The following is a 6,604-nucleotide window of genomic DNA, read 5'->3' as shown; positions in this document are numbered from 1 at the left end:
TCGAAGGTTATGAAACGCTGAGGGCGGGGACTGTGGCGAGGTTTTTATAACAGAGTGTGCAATTTGTCAAGTGGGAGGGATTATGTAATTAGATCACACGACTGATTGGTTAAAACGTGAGATTAGATTTCAATATTTAGATCAGAACCCTGAAATCCCTGAAGTCAGCTAATATCCAGACCACCGGCTGGTCCCCATATGATGTAACTAGGTCAACATTGTTTTAATTACATAGTTGACCTCAGTTGACCTCAGTTGGGGTGCTAGTAGTGAGACACTGACAGTTTGTATTTGCACTTCTCTATCAAAAGTATGACTATTGAGTATATATTAAATGACTACAATCTTTGAAGGTCTATAGATATAGGTCTGCAATATCTATATCTATCTATTTATCTACCTATCTATCTCAGAGTCTCTCTCTCTCTACGTATATATATCATGGGTCACTAGTGATTTACAACTTGTTCCTTGGGCCCTCTATTATAAGGGGCTGTCCACAAATAGCGCTTCAAGTGCCTGACCAACCTTTGCCCGTCGTGCGTGGGAAACTAAAAGATCCAAAGATTGTGAAATGTTGGAGCCTTAGATTTAGGAAAACTCTCAACATTGGTACAAATTTGTCATAAAAGATAAATATCATAACACTGTTTGCATTTGCAATAGATTCTCGATAACTACTAGCAGTACTTGCAATTGTAACGCAATCTCCCACTGACAGAGACTTATATGGCGATTAAATAAGACTAGTAAACTATAAATGAGGGCCTGCATGACCATTTTCGTAAGACGTAATTCAGCCTTTTTCGTGTTCGTAATCCGTAGGCAGTCGCCCCAAATCAACGTAATTCGTAATCAGTACATAAACCGTAACGCGTAATTGGTCGCTTTCTTTCTACGTAAACCGTAAGTTACCTTTATGCAACGTAAAGCGTAATCCATAAATTGCTGGTTAAGCGTAGGCTGATTTCAAAATGGTCCAATCCACAAGCGAGCGCCTCGCATCATTATGTCCGCGATGAATTCTATCAAAATTCCCCTAAGACTAAGTATACTGTGGTACGCAGAGCATCGAGATGAAAGGTCGCGAACCCAAGCAAAGCATAAGCTCAGCAAAGAACACCCTGGGTGCGATACCCTCACTCTCGATCGATGACGTGTGACTACATCTACGTATACCCCGAGGTCTTACGATGGCCCCTCTATGATGCACGTACATCTAGTATTTGTTTACCCTATGTGCAAAAATAACAATCAGTTGCACCATCGAAAATCACATCACACTGTCTACTTCACTCAAGAGCAGGCTGGGATGTTAATTCATGCCCACTCCCATGTCAGAGCACAGGCGGTAGGCAAAGGTATTGTCGTTGAATAGCTGCTGAAGTTTCTTTGAAAGTAAGAGGTAATTAGCAAAGGACGACGGGAGAAACCATCCCCGCTAATGATGGGGGGGGGGGGCATTTCCGAAGTGAGCGACGGGAGTAATTGTCTTCGGGAGCATTTGAGCGAAAACATGTACCGCGGCGGTTACCCAACATAAATACCGTAGCCTAAAGCCCGTGGTCAGAGGTGACTCACAATAAGCCCCAGAGCGACCAGACTGGTTCGACTTCATTTCATGCAGGAGTAATACCGCGTGGCGGATCATCGCTAAGATATCTCTAACATTGTCATCCGATTTGTGCCTCACAGGTGGGAATACATTTATTGTACGAATTCTAGATCTCTGAAGAATGTTTGCATTGCGACATAGACAATATGTATATACATATTAAAAGTTACTATTTTTCATATAAGAAGGCATGTGCTGACATTGCTGCTAACTCTGTTTGAAAAGACCAGACCAGTTTTTGACAGGCTTTCTCGCACTGAATGCTTCTTCTGTTTTCAGTTGCCACACGTTATGCTCAAAAGTTACGAAAAAGTCGTTCCGAAAGTTATTTATTCGGGTGGAAAAATACGTATACGTGTCGAGGTGGGGTAGGAATGGGGTGGGGTAATTGGTTTGGTACGTAATGGACGTGACCAGATTATCAATTGCAGTCACTGACACTGTCAGTGCAATTGTTATATCAATTTGGTTAAACGTTGCCGCACAAATCTAGTGTCTTTTACAAAAGCCCACGTCAGGATACCATGTTGTTATTGGACGAGCCATGACATTGTGCAATGAGACTGTACTTCCTTCAAATACGCTGAAATGGAGTTAGGAGAACTTCAATGTATGTGATAGCACAGGTCCCTCAATAACGTCACATTACTATTTCTAAGTACACAAAAATAGAAATTTCCACCATAAAAGGTCTTCATTCATAAGCAAGCTGTGGTGTTTATCGGGCTCAAATGTGGCTTCCCATGTCAGATGTGACGTGAAAGTTCGTAGTTCAATAGTGCTACGTATTATAAGTAAACAAACAGGTTAAACTTCATTTGATACAGAAGTCATTGCGTGTGACCTCACGCCAGTCTAGACTTCGTCATTATCACTCATGCGTTTAATGCAAATGCTTAACTAGAGTTAAATATTTGCTCAACAAATATGAACAGGTTTGCGTTTTTGTGTAACTCATGTAGGGAAAATGAACATAAATCAGAAGGTAACATTTGCAAACTACGACGTCTTCGCTTCATTTACCTCCCCATGCAAAACGGGCTGTTCCGAAATTGAATTTCTAAAATTTTCGGCACCTTTAGTTAAATGGACTAGTTAAAAACGCTTGCATAAATGACTTTCGCATAACCACCCAGTCCAAAATTGTGTTTGTTTTTTTAAATCTACCTCCGGCAACAATGGACTCTTCCAGTGACATACCCATGTAAAATGGACCCCTAGTAAAAACACTTTTTCAGACTTTTGCCTAAAATCACCCCAGTCCGAAACAGAATATAAACAAGAGTTCAACGACCTCATATCTCCATGAACAATTCTATTCATGCAAATGACTTACACATTTGCATAATATATGTTTGGTCATAAACACCTTTATCTAACTTACATGTTGCAATATTGGCAGTCCTATATTTTCCAATTAGATGAATTATGGTGTTTTGCATTAATTATGCAAATTAGGACTTGATTTGCATAATTGGTATCTGTTGATGATCCACTTTCCATAAACTATATACGTTACATGTATTTGGGTCTGATAATGGAAAACACTGCAAATATAGATTTTCCCCATTAGCTATGCAAATTAAGTCCCAATTAGCATAATTTGCACTTCATTGTGTTTATCTCTATCTAAGCTACCTGCACACTAAATATCATGGAAATCCATTGTTCCTTTGTTCAGTTATTGTCCTTAGAAGATTTTCACAAAAACGCCCCTGCAGTTCCAGAGGAAGCTGCTAGGGAGCCCAAACCTACACAACTTCTTTATTACATCACAAGCTATCTGCCACCCAAAAATCAAGACCACAGCACGTCCAGGTCAAAAGATACAAAAATTGAAGTTCTGCTGCAGTACCAAGGTCACATACCAGGGGGCCCAAAATCGACCTTGAATTTCGGCTTCACAACACCCGCCCACATACCAAATACCATTGTAATCTATCATGAGGCTCTTGAGTTATGCTGACTGGAGTGGTGCGGAAACACAAACATGCACACACACATACACACACACAGACAGACACACCCAAAACAATATCTCCATTTTTCATGGAGATAAAAAGTAACCCCCTGTGTGAGAATGGAGTCTTCTAGCGGCAACTTCAGTTAAAATGAAACAGTTTATTAAAACGTCCACTTAAATATGGACTCTTGCTTAGTCATCCCCTTCCAAAATATATCTTTTTTTAAATCCACCACCCCCGTGCGAGAATGGAGTCTTCTATTGGTCTTCGAAAAATTAGCCACCCCCGCACGATAATGGACTGTTCCGGCATCTTCCCCATGTAAATTGGCCAGACTTAATGATAGATTTTGCTTAATGTCCCTAGTCATGACCCCCTAGCCTTTACCGAAAAGGAAATGTTAAGTTTTTTGTCTGCATAAATTATTCCAATGAGGGCATCTTTACTATTACGCAGATTCTGTTGTATTCATCTTTCCTAAAGCTACCTACACCTCCGATATGACTCCCTAGCATTTACCGAGAGGGAAATATTATTTTTTTGTCTGCATAAATTATTCAAATGAGGGCATCTTTACTATTACGCACATTCCGTTGTATTCACCTTTCCTAAAGCTACTGACACCTCTAATATGACCCCCTAGCATTAATCGAAAGGCAAATATTAAGTTTCTGTCTGCATAAATTATTCAAATGAGGGCATCTTTACTATTACGCACATTCCGTTGTATTCACATTTTCTAAAAGATACCCACACCTCTAATATGACCCCCTAGCCTTTACCGAAAGGCAAATATTAAGTTTCTGTCTGAATAAATTATGCAGATGAGGACATCATTACTATTACGCCTATTGCGTTGCATTCACCTTTTCTGAAAGATACCCACACCTCTAATATGACCCCCTAGCATTTACAGAAAGGCAAATATTAAGTTTCTGTCTGCATAATATATGCAAATGAGGGCATCTTTACCATTCCACACATTTCGTTGTATTCACATTTCCTTAAGCTGCTTACACCTCTAATATGACCCTCTAGCATTAACCGAAAGGCAAATATTAAGTTCCTGTCTGCATAAACTATGCAAATGAGGGCATCTTTACTATTATGCACATTTTGTTGTATTCTTCTTTTCTAAAAGATACCCACACCTCTAATATGACCCCCTAGCCTTTACCGAAAGGCAAATATTAAGTTTCTGTCTGCATAAATTATTCAAATGAGGGCATCTTTACTATTACGCACATTCCGTTGTATTCACATTTTCTAAAAGATACCCACACCTCTAATATGACCCCCTAGCCTTTACCGAAAGGCAAATATTAAGTTTCTGTCTGAATAAATTATGCAAATGAGGACATATTTACTATTACGCCTATTGCGTTGTATTAACCTTTTCTGAAAGATACCCACACCTCTAATATGACCCCCTAGTATTTACAGAAAGGCAAATATTAAGTTTCTGTCTGCATAAATTATGCAAATGAGGGCATTTTTACCATTCCACACATTTCGTTGTATTCATCTTTCCTAAAGCTGCTTGCACCTCTAATATGACTCCCTAGCATTTACCGAAAGGCAAATATTAAGTTTCTGTCTGCATAAATTATTCAAATGAGGGCATATTTACAATTACGCACATTTCATGTATTCACCTTTTCTAAAAGATACCCACACCTCTAATATGACCCCCTAGCATTTACCGAAAGGCAAATATTAAGTTTCTGTCTGCACAAATTATGCAAATGAGGGCATCTTTAATATTCCACACATTTCGTTGTATTCACCTTTCCTAAAGCTGCTTACACCTCTAATATGACCCCCTAGCATTAACCGTAAGGCAAATATTAAGTTTCTGTCTGCATAAATTATTCAAATGAGGGCATCTTTACTATTACGCACATTTCGTTGTATTCACCTTTTCTAAAAGATACCCACACCTCTAATATGACCCCCTAGCTTTTACCGAAAGGCAAATATTAACTTTCTGTCTGAATAAATTATTCCAATGAGGGCATCTTTATCATTACGGTATTCACATTTTCTAAAAGATACCCACACCTCTAATATGACCCCCTAGCCTTTACCAAAAGAGAGAAATATTAAGTTTCTGTCTGCATGAATTATTCAAATGAGGGCATCTTTACTATTACGCATATTCCGTTGTATTCACCTGATAAAGAGCGACTTGTCTTTACTTTTGTGTGTTTTGGTGCCTTTTAAATCATGCTTCTACGTATATTTTATTTTATTGCAACTATGAAAGTAAGGCAAGTCTCACACAAATCTGATTTTGGTCGCTATACGTTCGCTACGCGATCGCCGTCTTGTAGAAAGAAATCCAAAATGTCGGGGTAAATATTGGTAATACGCGTCTGGGACATTATTTCAGGAAATTATGAGGATGCCATCTATTTAATCAAATCAACACTGCCTAAGCCAGAATGTCACGAAACAGCCCCGGTCTGACACACTCTGCTACTAGAAAAAAAAATTATTTGGCCTTGACATGTTTGCTGCCAACCACCACCTCCCACCCCCATACTTCCTGAAGAAACGTTATACCCATCACGTCAGGCTGCCGAGTGTAATGGAGTGTCTGGGTTCATCCACAGGTCCTCCCCAAAGCTGCACCTGGCTTCACGGAGGTATAAACAATTTGAAGTTAGAACCATTGAATTCCCCTCGGGCCAAGGAGAGTCAACCATATGATGGAGCGATATATATCTACTGTAATGGTGCAAATGTGGTGTGTTTTAACAAGGCTAGATAGTTACGAAGGAATGGCCCAACCCACGTGGCCTTGGGACTTATGCCAAGTCGTCGACGTCATATAAGAATAGATTTAAAGAAGAATAATCATGTCGCAAATTATCGGACGTAAGTCTATCTGGTATCAGGTGAAAGAGGCTATTGATACCAATCAGTCTCTAACGGTACAGATTGGCAGGGTTCAACTTCTTAGTGTGACTGTCCCTGCCATGATGAAGTGCTCTGCCGTTTACATATTGTGTATCAAACCCTA

General features: G+C 39.6%; 1 protein-coding gene across 3 annotated transcripts in view; it reads left to right on the top strand.

Annotated features, from left to right (window-relative positions):
• Positions 1–1,576: 1,576 nt before the first annotated feature.
• Positions 1,577–6,604, top strand: part of LOC136447427 (CMP-N-acetylneuraminate-poly-alpha-2,8-sialyltransferase-like) — a 29,940-nt gene continuing 24,912 nt past the window's right edge. For 2 of the 3 annotated variants that reach the window (XM_066446342.1, XM_066446340.1), the window contains exon 1: positions 1,593–1,695. The gene's annotated coding sequence lies outside the window, so the exon portion shown is untranslated. Of the gene's footprint in view, positions 1,696–6,604 lie in introns of all 3 variants that reach the window. The other variant, XM_066446341.1, reaches the window with a different exon arrangement.

Source organism: Branchiostoma lanceolatum, chromosome 13 (assembly GCF_035083965.1).
Source record: "Branchiostoma lanceolatum isolate klBraLanc5 chromosome 13, klBraLanc5.hap2, whole genome shotgun sequence".
In the NCBI taxonomy this organism is placed as follows: Eukaryota; Metazoa; Chordata; class Leptocardii; order Amphioxiformes; family Branchiostomatidae; genus Branchiostoma; species Branchiostoma lanceolatum.
Note: the sequence above shows the minus strand (reverse complement) of the source record. Positions and strands in the feature narration are given on the sequence as shown.